This window comes from Xenopus laevis, chromosome 9_10S (genome assembly GCF_017654675.1).
Source record: "Xenopus laevis strain J_2021 chromosome 9_10S, Xenopus_laevis_v10.1, whole genome shotgun sequence".
Taxonomy (NCBI): domain Eukaryota; kingdom Metazoa; phylum Chordata; class Amphibia; order Anura; family Pipidae; genus Xenopus; species Xenopus laevis.
Genome location: NC_054388.1, coordinates 58,984,911 through 59,003,144, shown reverse-complemented (window position 1 = coordinate 59,003,144; position 18,234 = coordinate 58,984,911). Strand labels below are relative to the sequence as shown.

The window sequence follows — 18,234 nt, the reverse complement described above, 5'->3', positions numbered from 1 at the left end:
CAGTACCCGGAAGTGAGAAAGAGAAGGAAGTAAAAGCTTGGAAGTGTGGTCACCAAGGAAACGGCAGGAGGGGTGGGAATAAGGCTAGTGTGAGTCACGTGGTGAGGTTAAACCTGAGAGCACAGGAAGACTGGAGAGACAGGTAGGTAATGGGGGCACAAGTAAAGATAGGGCAACGAGGCACGGGGGGGGGAGGTATATTGGTTATATAGGAATTGGAGAGCAAGGGAAGTGCTGAAAGGAAAATACCGGTACTGCATGAGGAGAAATATAAACTACACATACAATGGGCACATTATGTTTTGTAAAGAAGTAAAGCGTTTGTAGTGATGTCCAGCCTGTAGTCTTGCCGTATGCAATTTCTCCCTTCAGCTGTCAGAGGGGATGCTGGGAGATGTAGTACAGCAGCTGCATGGTTGTACACGGCAAATCCGCGATTTAGTCCTTTTGTTTTCTTGGACCCAGTACATTGCATTGTCTGGCAACACTCTACTCAGTCCCTGCCCTACCACTTCTACACAACTGGTCTATACTCCCATTCCTACACTAGAGCTATGTACTATACATAACAACCTGCCCAGCCCGTCATTATGAGTTGTGCAGAGATTTGATACATTTATAGGATCCCCTTCTCATTTTATGGGGCATGCACTCAAGCTTGCACTAAGTACAGTACTCCTTTGTTCTATAGCTTTGCTTTCCCTTTAATTTAGAGTCCTGCTGTACTGGTTTCTTTGCACCACACTTTTACACCGATTGCTATTTAGCTGTGCAAAGTGCTGTTTATTTTACATCAGTTTTCTGTTAGCAATAATATGTCTCTCTTTGTTTCTCGAAAGGGAATAAATCTATGATTTCATAAGCAAACGGAAGTCTAAGGATCTTTGTCTCCCTGCAGGAGAATGCATATCAAAGGTAACGTGTTCAGTGTATTGTTTCAGAAATATTGCTTATATGATGATACTTTTATCTATATGTGAAAATATAGTGGTGGTTCAGGCTAGAACTTCAATAAACTATCAGGGAGCAGACAGCACGGTGACTGATTATTTACAGTATGTGTTTTAATAACATTGGGATCAACCATCATTTTTACCGGTCAGGCCGGCAAAATACCGGCCAGGTGGCAATCCTACATACCAGTTAAATACAGCTGTCATTAAATGATTCCTTTGTTTAACAGCTACTTTCCTTTATCTACAGGTTCATGGAATATTAAGGCAAAGGCTTTTTCAAAACAACACGAATCGCCCCACTATCCCTTGGTTTTAATCCTTCTAATTCAAGTGGAGGTCTGACTGCAGTCAGTATTCAGAAAATTTCACAATATCCAAAGGAATAGAAAAGAACCCCCACTTGAACAATCTAAACTAAGGCAGTCACGAAATATTTTAGACACACTTATTAATAGTCAATTAAATAGTAAGCACTTAAAAAAAACCCACTGATAAGTGCATGAATATAACACTTATTATAATTTATAAAGTGCTGTGCAATAAATTATAAAGTGCAGTGCAATAAGTTAATTGTGAGGGGCTAAAGAAGCCAAAAATTCTATAGTGCCACAGTATTATAGAACCAATTAATAGGATGATACCAGGATTAATAAATGATTACTAAATTGATTGTGATACTAAGAAAAATATAATTGAATTATATAACTAATTTGCTAAGAGGAGATTATAAATTTCATTAATTATAAAGTGCTTGCTGTGCTGTATAAGTTAATAATCCTCCTAATTAATAAGGTTCAATTTAATAAGTTAACTAGACTGCCATTTAATAGGATAAAAACCAAAATCAATGCTCAAATTCATGAAGAAAGGAAGAAAATGAAATAAGAGGAGGTGGAGTTGTCCCAAAACTACTGCCTATTTTTTCTATCCCTGGGACACCACAAAGATGGAGAAGGCAGAGTAGCCGGGACTGTGGTCTCGTAGTTAACTGAGCCCTAAGCTGATTTGAGAGGCTAATGTAACCTATAAAACCACAATTCCACGGTCTCCTGGGAGTATAGTTAGCAGAGAAGGAGAAAAGGTTGAACCGAGCAAAGATTATTTCCACCACCCTCCAAAAAATTGTTTGACCCCAAGTTTTTTAAAATAGTTTAAAAAGATAACCAGATCAGGAAATGAAACGCCAACGCGCGTTTCGCTATGTTAGCTTTGTCAAGGCGTAATGAAAATGTTCCCTAAGACGTGTGGTTTAAGTTACTTCCGCGTCCTACGTCACGTTACTGAGTTCTCGCGGGATCTTACTCCGAGATCGCGCGCACTCGCACGCTCCCACTAGATCTATCGCGAGGAGTGCGCGTGCCTCCCTACTATTGGTGCCGCCGTTGTCATAACACCCATGCCGCAACTCGGAGTCATATGACACGACGAGACACCCCTGTTAATTACTCTGGCTGGCTCAAATTCTTTACTTGCAAATCCTGCATTAATAATATCACATCCAGGGCTTCTATATCGACAGGGATGTTGGGGAACGTTTTCATTTATACAAATCACCATTATATATGAACTAGTTTTTTAATTAAATTATTTATATATTTTTATTCCAAAATTTATTTTTATAAAAACCCATTAATTGCTCTTGTTGAATATATATATGAATGACACCTAAAAACATCTTTATTAATTATTAATTAAATGAAATTCAATATGATCATATATATAGCTTATCGTATGAGCTCCTGAAATTTTCTTTGTTTTTATAAAGTTAATAAAAGTTATTAAAAAACGTTTCTGTTTCGTGTGGGATTTATTAAATGAATGATGTAAATAAATTATTTTCATTTATCCCATTCGGGGACACCGTGTTTAATTTGAAGATCCAGTAACTTTCTCTTTTTAACAGGGCCTGTTCGAGGTTTCCTTTTCGAATTCCCAATTCCACCTTTTCCAAGGCCCAGAATTTCATTCTTGATGGATCCATATGGTGTACTTTTTTTAAAATGTTGAGCTACAGTAGAGAGAGTTTTTTCATTTTTGTTGCCATTGCCTGCTGTTCTAATGGCACTACAGTGTTGCTGCATCCTTGTTTTTAACATCTGTGTGGTCATACCTATATACTGTTTCATACACGGACATTCAATGCAGTAGATTACGCCTTGGGTCCTGCAATTTATGTAGTTATTAACTCTGTGGGTTTTACCAAAACGGTCTACAAAGGTAATAATTTTTTGTAACTTGTGACACATGTTACAATCCCCACAGGGAAAACACCCATGATTTTTTTGACATTTGTTCCGTGAATTTTGAAAATTACTTCTTGTGAGCATGTCTCTCAAGTTGGGACTACGCTTATAACATATTGCTGCTCGCTCTTGCAGTATGGATCCGAGGGTATTGTCTTCCAAGAGTATTGGCCAGTGCTTATCCAAAATTGCCTGTATTTGGGAGCTGTTAGTATTATAGGTAGTTATAAATCTTACAGTATTGTTAGGTTCTTGTACTTTATCCTTTATAACCAACAGCTCACTTCTTTCTGCCACCAGTGCTCTATGAGCAAAGGCTTTTTCAGCATCATGGCAAACCATTTTTAGTAGATTCTCAGCACAAGTAAGATTTATGTATTGTTAAAGGAATTCTGTCATGATTTTATGGTATCGTTTTTATTTCTAAATTACACTGTTTACATTGCAAATAATTCACTCTACCATGTAAAATGTCATTTCTAGGTGTATTTTTATTTAGTTATATTATTGGGGTATAGGCAGCCATCTTAGGTCATTGTGCCTGTCATGTGCTTTCAGAAAGAGTCAGTGCTGGATAATGGAACTGCTTTCTGACAGGATGTTGTTTCTCCTACTCAACTGAAGGAGTCTCAGTGGGACATGGATTTTTACTATTGAGTGCTGTTATTAAATTTACCAGGTGCTGTTGTCTGGTTACCTTCCCATTGTTCTGCTGATGGGTGTGTGGGGGCGGGGGGGAGGGTTGATATCACTCCAACTTGCAGTAAAGACTAACTGAAGTTTATCCGAGCACAAGCCACTTGACTGGGGCCACCTGGGAAACTGACAATATGTCTATCCCCATGTCAGATTTCAAAATTAAATATTAAAAAATCAGTTTGCACTTTTGAAAACCGGATTTCAGCACAAAAATCTGGAGCAGCACTATTAACTGATGCATTTTGAAAAAAAATGTCAGTATCCCTTTAATGAATTAGAGGGTTTCCTGATGCCTAAAAATGGTCTCTTGTCTCCCATTTCTGTCCTTGGTGTATTTTAGCTGCATCATCTGAATGACACCCTGTACTTGTAATTTCAGGCATTTGGTTGAACCGTGATTCATGGTGAAAGTAACTCAGCGCTGATTATTGGCCCTAGGGGATCAGGAAAGAGCTTGGTAAGGTTTCATTATTTTCCCAACTTGTTTAAGCTGCAGTTCATATACAGTCCTAGAGAACTTTGATTGATCCAACAATTGGTGTATCATTTAAATATTAAAGGAATTGTTCAGTATACAAATAAAAACTAGTTATATAGATAGGCTGTGCAAAATAATTTTTTTTTTTTTAATATAGTTAGCCAAAAATGTTATCTATAAAGGCTGGAGTGACTGGATGTCTTACAGAACGCTACTTCCTGCTTTGCTCTCTTTTGGTTTCCACTTATTGGTTACCAGGCAGTAACCAATCAGTGACTTGCTTTGAATCTGAACTGCATGCTAAGGATCAATTGCAAACTCATGTCCCATGTCGCCCCCCCCCCTTAAAGTCACTGACTAACTCAGAGTTAGAGAGCTGCAAAGCAGGAAGTTGTATTCAATTCTGTGAGACATCCTTTCACTCCAGCCTTACATTGCATTTTTGACTAACATTTTAGTTTTGCACAGCCTATTTACCCAGTTTTTATTTTACACTGAAGTGTTTGATGTGATAGCAGTTTATCAGTAGTGTTCCTACAATTTTTCTCTCAGGAGATTCTTGATGATTAATTATATGAATCTTGTGAATCTTTTCCAGTTATGATCAATGCACATCGCCACAATAACAGCACTGCCCATGTTTTTGTGCCATTATCAAATCTTTGTACCATACCATTAGTAGGAAAATTGTGTAAGTTTCAGAGCACGTATTTTTAGCAGTGCCATTGAAATGTTATTCTAATGATCAAAGAACTCTCATATGTAAGTATGACACTGAGTTTCATAGCCAACTAGGTCACCCACTGAAAATAAAAGTTTACCATCAATGCTGCAGCAGTATATACATATCCAAAGAATTCATACTGTTTCTATGTAAAAGGGGACATGGCTGACTAATTGCCTGCACACTTGTATATTAATTTGGTCACATTGATTTCCATTAAATTATTTTACTTTTAGCTAAATTAAGGGTGACATGCTCTTAAGTTAGACAGCCATCAGTTTCTTCACCTTCACAGTGATTTGAACCGTCTGCTCTGTCAAACTCCAGCAAGCATTCAAACTGCTTTTAAAGTGCAGAAATCCAAGTGCAGTGCATTGTAACTGAAGATTGTGAATGCAGTTATTTTATAGGGATTAATCCAGAAATTAACTGCAAAAAGTTGAAAATCATTTTCATTGAACCCTCTCTGCTCATTGGTCTGTTTGGAATTTAGGGTACCTGTCCCACTTTCAGGAGTCTGTGTGGAGGGATTTTGGCTTGAGAGTACACCCAAGTCCATCAGTATGGAGAAGAGAGCGCAACATATCAAAGCCCATTTCAGAAAGCTGAAGGGAACATGGGAAGCCGAAACTGCTTAAAAGTTGAAATTTAATAGTATACCATTTTATATATTGTATGTGAGAACTAGGTGATAAGATTAGAACCTTTGGAGAAGACTGAAGGCAAAGTGTCAGGGCTAAGGTACAACAGTACTCCAGATACATTCTTGTTCAGTGAAACTGATGGAAAGGGTAGAGGTACTGCTTCACTGATTTACAGTTAGGCCCATAAATCTTTAGACAGAGACAATGTTTTTCTAATTTTGGTTCTGTACATTACCACAATGAATTTTAAATGAAATGGTGGCTCAAGGCAATTCATTTGGCTGCTTCTGTCCTGTGTCACATCATGGATAAACATTAGTGTCCCAGTGCCACTGGCAGCCATGCACACCTAAGCCATCACACTGCCTCCGCCATGTTTATAGATGATGTGGTATGCTTTGGATTGTGAGCTGTTCCATCTGTCCAAAGAATGTTTTCCCAGAACTGTGCAGGCTTTTTTAGATTTTTTTTTTTTTTTTTTTTTTTTAGCAAAGTCCAATCTAGCCTTTCTATTCTTGATGCTTATGAGTGGCTTGCACCTTGCAGTGCACCCTCTGTATTTACTTTCATGCAGTCTTCTCTTTATGGTAGACATGAATATCGATACACCTACCTCCTGGAGAGTGTTGTGCACTTGTTTGGCTGTTGTGAAGCAGTTTCTCTTCACCATGGAAATGATTATGCGATCATCCACCACTGTTGTCTTCCGTGGACATCCAGGTCTTTTTGCGTTGCTGAGTTCCCCAGTGCTTTCTTTCTCATGATGTACCAAACTGTAGACTTTGCCACTCCTAATATTGTAGCAATTTCTCAGATGGGTTTTTTTCTGTTTTTGCAGCTTAAAGGAGAAGGAAATTCCCTGGGCGCAAAAACCCTCCGCCCTCCCCTGTGTTGCCCCCCCTCCCTCCTCCCCCCTGGCCTACCTGTCCCGCTGGGCAAATGCCCCTAACTCACCCCTCTGCGCAGGTCCTGTCCATGGAGTTCACAGGCGCCATCTTCTCCCAAGCGGTCTTCTTCCTGCTTTGACCGGCATTTTGGCGCATGCGCAGTAGGAGCATTTACCAGGTACGGATCTACTGCGCATGCGCCAAAAACCTGCATGGAGAGCTCCTTTGACTGTATGTTGTCTGTTCACAGCATAATCTTCCACATACATCACCCCCCCCCTCAAATCAACTCCAGGTCTTTTATCTGCTTCACTGATAATGACATAATGGAGGAATTGCCCACACCTGCCCATGAAATAGCCTCTGAGTCAGTGTCCAATTACTTTTGAGCCTCTGAAATGAAGTGATTGTGTTTAAAAAAAAAAGGCTTTAGTTCCTCACATTTTTATGCAAAATTTTTGTTCAACCCACTGAATTAAGGGCTCTTACACATGGCTGTTTTTCCCTGCGTTGCGATTTCTTCTGTTCAGCCACAGGGGAGCGCAGGAGTAGACGCACTCAATTATTCTGAAGGGGGCTGTACTCACACAGACGCATGTAAGCTCCAAACGCAGATGGGACGCAGCATGTTGCATACATGCGTTGAACGCAGGTGTAGTTACCACAGTGAATTTTCATTTAAAATTCATTGTGTTAATGTACAGAACCAAAATTAGAAAAAGGTTGTCTCTGTCCAATGATTTATGGCCTAACTGTATATCATTGATAATTTTATATGTATGAAAACAGCAATAAGGTAACAAACTAGGCTTATACCATATTATTTCTGCCAAAACAAAAGGGGGGAACTATGTATATTATTTTAATGACGTGAATTCATCCATAATATACATTTTTTTGTAACATCCTTTGGACTCCCATTACTTAGGAATATTGTAATAATTTTCTCCAAAATGAAAACTCATTATCAGGTCTACTATTAAAAATGGTTATGCTACGTTCTGATATACCTCTTGTGTCCTTGCCCAGAGGATCCCCTGTGACCAGAGCAAGATCTATTTGATACATATTGGGACATATATTATAGCCCAGGGCAGAAGCACAAGAGCATTCACCTCACTGAATGCAGGTAGCACAACATTTATGGAAGTGGCAGCTCAGAATCAAGAGAGCAGAGACCTGTGGCAATTCATTTCAGCGTGAAGTCTTCTTGCTTTCAATAAATAAACCCTATAGTGAAAGAGGAACCTAAAAATATCTTACAATCCAGGGTTTTCCTCCTCCAGATGTCTGTAAATCAATCCAGTGGGAGAACTTGTCAGTATGGGGGGGGGGGAGTTGTCTGTCTATAACTGGATCAATGCAAGTTTCAAGTTGGGATGCCTGGAAACATGACCGGTGCTCAAGCAATGTCAGTGATCAAGGTAGAGGCATAGAAATGAATACCAAAGTCATCAGAATATAGTTGTAGACCTGCATGTAGCTCCAAAACAACGTCTTTTATTCTTCTGGTACAACCAGGAAATTAAAGTGCACCTAAAATTCTTTTATTATTTATTTTTGATGAGTATTGAGGGCCAGCATATTCTGTGCTGCTATATGACAAAATGGAGCATGCTGATCAAAGTATTCAGCATTTGGTCAAATCAATGATTTCATTTATCGGATGTTGGTTGGGACAGTAAGTGAAATATCCGTTTTCTCTCTGTCTGTGACGGTGCCCAGCCACTAAGCATGTTCATGTTGCAGGACGTTATGGAACTTCTAGAGAAAAGAGTGAAATCTCGGGTTTTCCCACCGACAGATTCATCTGCTCAATTCCTTCAGTTTCTCCCAGTACCTGCAAATATTTCAAGAGAAACTTTCTGTTCCCAGACACTCGGTTTGCTGAGAAATGGAACAAAAGAATTAAGGTACAGTATCAAATCATCCTCTCTGCTCGCTTGTCATCCCATAATTGCCCCCATATATTCTAATACATTTTATAGTTTTACCCATGTCTTGTATTAGTCAGGTATCATGACTCCCCTTCACAGCAAGGATTTTCTGTGGTCTTGTAGACCTGGTTTCTGACTTTCTCAAGTTAATGGTGGTCAACAGCTTCTCTCTCTAGTGTGACTGGCAGGTTATTCACTAATAACAATATTGATTAGATTTTACACAGCCATTCCATGTGTGTTTAAAGGGGAACTTAAGGAATATGTTATCACTTATAAAAAGTAAACTTTTAACATGTTTTTTTGGAGTACCGTTTAGGAGTACAGGTATGTGACCTGTTATCCAGAATGCTCCATACCTGGGGTTTTCCAGATAACAGATCTTTCTGTAATTTGAATCTCCATACCTTAAGTCTACTAGAAAATCATGTAAACATTTAATAAACCCAATAGGCTGATTTTGCTTCTAATAAGGATTAATTCTATCTTATTTTGGATCACGTTCAAGGTACTGTTTTATTATTGCAGAGAAAAAGGAAATACTTTTTAAACATTTGGATTAATTTATTATAACGTAGCGTCTATGGGAGATGGCCTTTCAGTATTTCTGAACTTTCTGCATAACAGATCCCTTGCCTGTAATAAGCTCTTGAGCCAAAGAGAAACAAGTACATGTGGCATCTACAAGGGACATCACTGCTAGGCACCATGTTTGCAAATTACTTTAGTGCTACTGTTTTCTATGAAGACTATTAAACTATTAAAATGTATATCCACTTGCTTTTTATGTTTTCAAATCAAATTAAGTGACAATGAGTTTGGTTAATCAAGCATTATGCCTACAAATGATAGGTAACCAGCTGTACTCCTCTCAGACAGAGGTGCTGAAAAGGGAATATGGGTTTTAATATAACAAACACCTATTACACAAGAACATTTTCCTCTAAATTCAGATTTTTTTTTTTAACCATGTCTCCATTATCAGCTCCTGGCTGTCTGCCGTGTCAATGAGTCTCACCCTCATATAACTGCGGCAGAATTCTTGGAAGTCCACCAGGACTCAAAGGCAAATATATTCTGGTGAGAATGCTTGTAGGGTTTCTTTACATTAATGCTACAGATGTATAATGACAAGACAATTGGAGCTTGCATAGGATAATTATCCATTTCCTGGTACACATGTGACTTGGCTCTAACACAGTAGTAAGGGAAGGAAATCTGAAACTCTAATTACATCAACTCTAATTACATCTTATATCCTTTCAAAGGCAAATATACCTTTAACTTTATTGCTTTATTACTTTATGGAAATATTAAAAGTCAATTAAAAATATTTATTAAAAAAAAACATTTTCTAAAGATCGACCGAAAGCCCAAGTCAAATTCAAATCGAATTTGATTTGAGTTTAAAAAACCCGATTTGCGTTTTAAAAACTCGATTTTTCTCTGAAACAAACTTGATTGTCAGGAAGGCTGCATACAACATCTCCCGTTGACTAAAACAGCAATTCGGCAGGTTTTAGGTGGCGAATAGTCGAATTAGAGTTCTTAAAGGCCCGGAGTATGATAAATCTAGAAAATCAAATATTTTTAAAAAAAACTTGAATCAAATTTTAACAATTCCCTAGTCGAATTTGACAGTTTTGGCCATAAAGAAACTTGAAAATTTTAATTTTCAATTCATCCCTTGATAAATCTGCCCCAAAGTATATAAAGCAATGTAAGGTGTGATGTGAGTTTTAAAAGTTTCAAGCACAAGCTTTAAAGCTCAGTCTGCAGTTTCAGCCTTACTTATACAGCCATTGTCCCACTGAAGGCTGGCTGCAAGCTGCTTATTGCCCCCCACAGGGAGTGTAAATAATGTCATTACTATAAACTAGGATGGCCTGATGGTCACGGGGCATGTTTTTGCCTCAAACAGGGCTTTGTCATTGTTTTTACCAGGTACAACTTTTAGAGTATTGTTTGCTTCCTGGGCCAATGATGGAATCGTGTGGGGGGCTCCACAAGACCCTCTGGATGAGGACTGTGATTTAGGCCTGATGTGATCCTTTGCCCGACAGAGATTCTCAAGGCTTCCCAACTGGTATCTGACTGATCAGTTATTGGTCAGGTAGGCAACATAGTACATTGGCCAATAATTCCCAGTTTAGCAACAATATAGGTCTGTGTATTGCCATATTTACTTCAAATAAAGCTGAGTACAGGCAACTATATTTATTAGATCTACTTGTATATGCTAGTTAACCTTGACCTTCTCTATATTCTAACCAAAAGGAAATTTAGCTGTATAGTGGAAGTGCATTGTTATGTTCAATTCTTTGTTCTCTTTGTAGGTCTGTCTTTTCTAGCTCTGCCTAATCATTGCCATGAAGCACTTACACGACATTTATGATGGGGAACCTTTTCATTTCCAGATGGTGCACAATGGTAATTTGGAATTAAATATGTCCTACTATGTTATATATTTATATATTTGCAGCGCACTCATAGTCCCACTGTGCCAGCTGCTGCCAGATGCATTCTTGGCGCATGCGTTTTATAGGATCAACACTAAGAATAATTTCAGAATTATTGCAGTGATGGGGGAGACAATTTTTTGGGGATTTTAAGCAATAGTTAAATAGTAATTCTGAAATCGGTATGGCTATGCACCATGGTTGGATTCCTTGCAAATATTAACCTGTTCAGTGCCAGGGTTGTTTTAGCCCTGATGCAAAGTGTGTTGCCAGTATAGATGTAACATAGTAAGTTAGTTTGAAAAAAGACCCACATCCTGCAAGTTCAGTCTTTCAAGTCTATATATAACCTGCCTAATTGCTAGTGGATTAGAGGAAGGCACAAAACCCATCTGAAGCCTCTCCAATTGGCCTCAGAGGGGAAAAAATTACTTCCTGACTCCAAAATGGTGGACTAGTCCCTGGATCAACTTGTACTATGAGCTATCTTCCATAACCCTGTATTCCCTCCCTTGCTAAAAAGCCATCCAACTCCTTCTTAAAGGAGAAACAAACCCTTAAAAAAAAAAAAACCCTACCCCCTTACCCTACATAGCCCCCCCCCAGTCTAGCTGTCCTTGACAAATGTCTCTAAGTCTTTACTTCCCCTCCATGCAGATTCTGTCCAGCTGAGTTCACGGGCGCCATCTTCTTATCTTCAGTAATCTTTGGAATGAGAACGACAAAGCGGCACATGCACAGTTGGAGCAATTTTTTTGTTTCGCAGAATCTGCTAGACAGAATCTGCAGAGGTTTTAGTAAAGAGTTAGGGGCATTTGCCGGGGGGGGGCAGCTAGGCGGTGGGGGAGGGGGGCCTATGTAGGGTAGGGGTTTTTTAAATTAAGGGTTTGTTTCTCCTTTAAAGCTATCTAATGTATCGGCCTGTATGACTGATTCAGGGAGAGAATCCCACATCTTCACAGCACTGTAAATAACCCCTATGCATTTTCTCAGTGGATGCTACGCTGGAGTCTGTTGAGGCACCTCTGTTCTTACCTGGGTAGATGGGCCAAAAGTGGATCTAGGTGAAATACACTTATATTCATTCCCAGGAGGGATACAGCTTGCATTGCCCCCATTTGTGAGTCCAGTCCTCTGGTGTTCCTCACTCTCAGGCTTGCTGGATACGCTGGAACCTCTTGAGCGCTTCTCTATAGCAGAGGGGACCCTCCTAAGTTAAACAATTTACTTCTATTCTTCTTCACTACATGTGGGTTATGTGGCTTACTGGCATGGTCGCTGTTTCTTCCACCATTTTGGTTCAACCTTGGGCTTCCATGCTGATGTTGGCTCCATATTGCTTTTACTGCTTAGTTACTCCTTCCACCTGCTGCTGTGAATGCTCTATTTAACATTTTTTTTGTTATTAATTTTGCAGAATTCCAAAGTTTATTCAGAGGAAAGTTCACTCTATCATTTTGAATAGCATGTAGTAATAAAGGTAAAGTACAGATATCTGGTAATAATCTGTTCCACACCATGGCTGACTTGTTGGTTTATGTACTCATTTAATAGTAATATAGAACCATTTCTCCTCCTTGTGCTTCCAAACAACCTGTTTTTGTCACAAACATTTCAAATTTGAAGTAGGTTGTGTTTGTATTTCATACTGCTGCATTACAGATTCACTCTTTACCCTTATCAATTCCTCTAACTGGTGAATTTACCCCTTTCTTTCAGTGGCACTTACAAGCACTGGGCAAGTCTCTCTAGACATAGTACTAGTGCCCAGTACTGAGCAGCCAATAGGAATTTATCATGTTGTGCATGTGCTGAGCAGAACCCACACAGTAGTTAATGGAACAGATTATAAGCCTATAGGCCAGGATTCAATGCATTATTTTTTATATGGGTCTCCATGATACCTTTTAATTCTATACATCGACAACAACAAAAAAAGTAATGATAAAAGCAAGATGCATATTTGCCTTTGGGAATGGAGGCTAAAAAAAAAGGCTTTAAAGAGACCGTATTGGAAGTTACAGTCTATTCACAAGCCAGTTAGCTAGTCTGTATGTTTTTGGAGTGTGGAAGGAAATGCACACGGGGAGAACATACTCCTTGCTGAGAGTTTCTAGTTCAGAACCCTGACTCAATACTGATACAGATAAGCTAATACATAGTTAATGAGGCAGAGCGTACAGTAAGCACAATGCATATCAATGACATAATCGGCATTTAGATACTCTAGTTTCATCGTGTGCTGCACCCTCTGCTGTGGATTCTAATTACAGCACCTTTTAGTCCAGTGAGAAATTAATAGAATATATTTTCCCTAACCGAAAGAAATCCAGTTGCTAATTAAAAAAACCCATTGTTTCACTTTTAAACCTGTCCCTTAAACTGTTTGTTTTTTCTTGTAGGCGTTTGAGCACTTGCACCAGTTACAGCTGATAAAGCCCATGGAAAAGCTGAAAGAGAACCGACGCGTGAAGCTTCTACTAGATAACACTCAAATTGCAGAAGCACTTCACAAGTACCCCAACTGCCCTACACATGTGAAACAGTGTCCTCATTCAGCTGAGGGGAAGGATCACGGGCAATTTTGTATTGAAATATCAATGCACATCTAATTTTGTACTTTATAATAAACTATTCCTAATTAAAGTGTCATTTGGCTTTAGTGCAGAGGAGCCCAGAAATAGGGCCAAGTAGGATCCAGTACAACAATCATTCCATTATTTAATTATGCCTTTTAGCTTTAGCATGGTTTATTTAAGGGAATCATTTTTCCCCAGGCATTTGAGGACACCTATTTTACTAATAGACAGGACCATATAAAGTACAAAAACCTCCTAAGAGGTGACCAGACAATGATTTCCAAACAACGAAACTGCAGGGGGGAAGGCTCTGAAGCTAGTTATGGTGAGTTTTGAGGTACTCTCCTAGATGTCCCTTAAATGTCGAGCTTGAATGACTCTTAGTTGGTAACTATATTCTTGGAACTGTGACTTAACACAGTGTTTTTGTTACCTTGGTATGAGCTGAGGTATTAATTAAAGGGGTTGTTCACCTTCAAACACTTTTTTCAGTTCAGTTGGCTTCAGATTGTTGCCCAAAAATAAAGACCTTTTCCAATTACTTTCTATTTGTGACCATTTTTCTAATATTGAAATGTAAAGTTTAATGTTACCTTCTAAAGCAGCTCTGGGAGGGGGGTCGCAAAACTGTTTTTCATTTTGCACAGCCTATTGCTGAATTGTATTTTTCCACTGAACTGTTTCTTTAAAATCTGATCTGTAAATGATTTGTCATTCTGCCAAAATGGCAATGGTTTTCATCCATCAAGGGCAACACCAACTTTAAATGATCCATTTTTGGACATCTGACACCATCTCTTGCTGTGGTGTAAAGGTGGACAACAAAATCTTTGGCAAAAGGACCAAAGTTGTTTCATTCCCTTTTGAAAGGGATGTACCTCAAATATTGCCATTAAAAATGACTGCTGTGCTCCACTTGGCTACATTCTTGAGTTCTCACCTAGCACTTCTTCATGCAGAAACTTCAACTACTCTGTGTCCTCCATAATGTCTGTTGAAAAGGCTACAGCAGTGGTCCCCAACCATTGGCTTTTGATCTTGGCTGTTGCTCCCAGTGGCCTTAAAGCAGGTACTTATTTTTGAATTCCTAGTTCGGGGGCAAATTTCAGGTGCATAAAAACCAGAGTTACTGCAAAACAGAGCCTCGTGTAGGCTGTCAGTCCACATAGACAAAGAGGTGGTTCACCTTTAAGTTAAATTTTAGTATGTTCTAGAATGGCTAATTCTAAACAACTTTTTAACTGATCTTTCATTATTTATAGTTTTTTTTTAATTAATTCCCTTCTTCTAACTCTTTCCAGCTTTCAAATGGGGGTCACTGATGCATCTAAAAAACAAATGCTCTGTAAGGCTACACATTTGTTGTTATTGTTAATTTTTATTTACTCCTCTTTCTATGCAGGCCCTCTACTATTCATATTCCAGTCTCTTAATCAAATCAATGCATTGTTGCTGGGGTCGTTTGGACCATAGCAACTAGCTTGCTGAAATTGCAAACTAGAGAGCTGCTGAATAAAAAGCTAAATAGCTCAAAAACCTCAAATAATAAAAAATGAAAACCAATTGCAAATTGGCTCAGAATATCACTCTCTACATCATACTAACAGTTCATTTAAAGGTGAACAACTCCTTTAATTAGTACTCCCAGGAGCTTCTAGCATACTTACAGTATGTGGCTGTCCAACTTTTCTTTACATTTGAATATGGCTCAAAAAACGGTTTGGCATCCGTGCTCTACAGGGCAGGGGAGCTGCTGTATCTATACAATTCTGCAGGCTAAAAAGAGGTCATATATACAGTAGAAAGCTGTACCAATAAATTTATATATCTATAGAAGATGGATATTGACCAATTCGTCAACGGGGAAAGTTTATATGTTTGAAAAATTGCGAAATTTCCATTTGCCAATGGAGTGCTTTGGTCAGTGCATCGACGTGAGGAGGAACTCGTTTTCACTGTAGCCCCCAAAAAGTAGCACTTCATAATCACACCATTCTTTCACAACGATACCACACAGGATTGACTAATGAATTGTGACCAAGCAGGAGGCAAGATGGAGGAAGCACTGCCATTCGTTCCCTACAGAAACCAATTTCGACGCTTGGAAAGAAGAGACACAGTTCAATATTCGCAATATTATATGTTCACTTTTTTTATTTGTGGTTTTGTTTCTGATGGGGATAGCATACATGTTTTATTTGTACAATATTTAACAATCACTTTATCCAGGGCTTTTTTTTTTTAAATCTTTGTAGATTGCTTGCGGCAAAATGGCAAGCCAGAAACTTGACAGTAGTACAGCGTCCCGTGCCCAAACACGGACAAACACAGAGTCCAAGCCAGAAGAATTACATACCAATAGGTGAGAGGTAACGGATTATATTTATTTATATATGGACTGAGAAACTGCATAAAAACCTACTTTGCTGGTTGAATATCTGAGGTAAAAGATGTTCAGTTGAACGGCGCGTTTCAATTAAACCATAAATGCGATTTCTACATATTTATATACCAAACGCACCGAATTAAAAAAAATCCATAGAACGTTTTATTTGAACAGATTGGAAAAACTCGTAGTCTGCAAATAAAGAGCGGCAGTTTATACGGTCAAGCTGGTCGCATAGAGAACGTAATTACAACTCCTTTATTATATTCAGTACATGTCCCAAGGCAATTTACACTGTGAGCCAACAGTATGAAATGTACAACTGAGCTGTGGCTTTAAAGACACCCGCCATTTAATGGGACAGGGGGATATAAAACACAAGCTATTAGCCCTACTGTCTCTTTAAGGAGGTGGAGGCTATCACAATACCTGTGAGATTACTTTGCATTTCCTATTGAAATGGAATTAGGATGATCATTGAGAGTGTAGCGGATAGAACCCAGTTATGACGAGGTTAGAAATGAGCCGCCCTTGAGCCTTGTGACCGACTACAAGAAACATTCTAGCCAAGAGACGTCAAACTGTGGCCCTCCATCTCAGGGGGTGGAGACTGTGAGTTGTTGCTGTCTACAACACAAAGACACTTGTTCTTATACTTATGACTGATGCCAGTGAGACTACCCTCTTGCTGTGGTGAATATTCTACTCCCAGTCAGATGCCCTCTACAGAAACCACTGATATAATTGCAATCAACAGATACCACCACGGAAAAGTGCTACGCAGAACCCTCCCAGAAACATGCCACCCCAAAATACTCATGGTGGCATCTTCATTATGAGAGATCTGCAGAGGAACCTTGTGATGGCAGGTGACCTAATCAGCATCCAGCCTGTGTCAAAAACCCAATACACTATTGCAAAAATATCCATAACTATTTTTGGTTTATTGATGACTTCCTAGAGACAATACCAATATGCAGTATGGCCTGCCGTTCAAGCAGAAAAGAGGGTGAAGATCATCAGCGCTTAGATTTAGGAATTCACGGATGGGCTTCAGCTTCTGCAGAACCTCATGTAGACAGGGCAATACTTGCACCTCTATGAGGCCCCGCAACATAGGGAACAAAGGATCTCATTCCAACAAAGCAGCTTCCCCTCTTGAGTCATGCAGGCAGATATGCACGAGGAAGAAATAAATGCATTAGTGCGACACTAGGATGATGAGATGTCTAGGAATAAAACAAAGGCCTAGTCGCTGCCCCCTACTATTCATGTTCCTAATACTATTCTTTAATACTTTATACACACAAAGGGTTCAATTGAGAACATGCACCATTTCTACCAGGATGAGGCCAAGTTGAATAAATAATGCTTTACTATTCTCAGGGGAAGCCAAACATGGGGTGCAAATGCAGCTGAGGCACAAGCACTAAATAGGGGACTAAACGTTGAGGGACGGTGGATGGAAGGTTGTTTCTACAAAGGGATTACGTCTACTGTAGATGTCAGACAAAAAATTTTGGCATGGACAGAATTTCAGATTGGATAGGCGACGAGGCTTGAATAAAGAATGATTATGTTTTCTGTCTATGTACAAGATTTGTAGTGACCATCACCCCCTTGAGCTTCCATATTCCCTACTCAAGTCATGGGGTGTATGGTTTGTGTGGAGTTTCTTAAAGGAATTGTTCAGTATAAAAATAAAAACTAGGTAAATAGATAGGCTGTGCAAAATAAAAAAAATTCTAATATAGTTAGTTGGCCAAAAATGTAATGTATAAAGACTGGAGTGACTGGATGTCTAACATAACAGAACACTACTTCCTGCTTTTCAGCTCTGTTGCTTTCCACTGACTGGCTACCAGGCAGTAACCAATCAGAGACTTGAGGGGGGCCACATAGGCCATAACTGTTGCTTTTGAATCTGAGCTGAATGCTGAAGATCAATTGCAAACTCACTGAACAATTATGTACCATGTGCCCCCCCCCCCTTAAAGTTGCTGACTAACTCAGAGTTAGAGAGCTGAAAAGCAGGAAATAGTGTTGTGGCTATTATGTTAGACATCCAGTCACTCCAGCCTTTATACATTACATTTTTGGCTAACTATATTAGAAACATTTTTTTTATTATGCACAGCCTATCTATTTACCCAGTTTTTATTTTTACACTGAACTGTTCCTTTAATGACTGGGTAAAAAGAAAACAAACATACAGTATGTATGTGCGAGAGACTACCCTTCA

At 39.0% G+C, this 18,234-nt stretch overlaps 1 long non-coding RNA gene across 4 annotated transcripts; it reads left to right on the top strand.

The window, feature by feature from the left end:
• The first annotated feature begins 3 nt into the window (after positions 1-3).
• Positions 4-13,673, top strand: LOC108702261. 4 transcript variants are annotated; one of them, XR_005964642.1, is made up of 9 exons: positions 4-142; positions 840-915; positions 4,278-4,355; positions 8,381-8,544; positions 9,554-9,648; positions 10,513-10,681; positions 10,905-10,998; positions 12,445-12,507; positions 13,430-13,673. It is a non-coding gene; the product is annotated as an uncharacterized LOC108702261 (long non-coding RNA). The 4 variants fall into 4 exon arrangements; XR_005964640.1 differs by lacking the exon at positions 9,554-9,648 and having other exon boundaries at positions 5-142; XR_005964639.1 differs by lacking the exon at positions 10,513-10,681 and having other exon boundaries at positions 7-142.
• Positions 13,674-18,234: the final 4,561 nt, after the last annotated feature.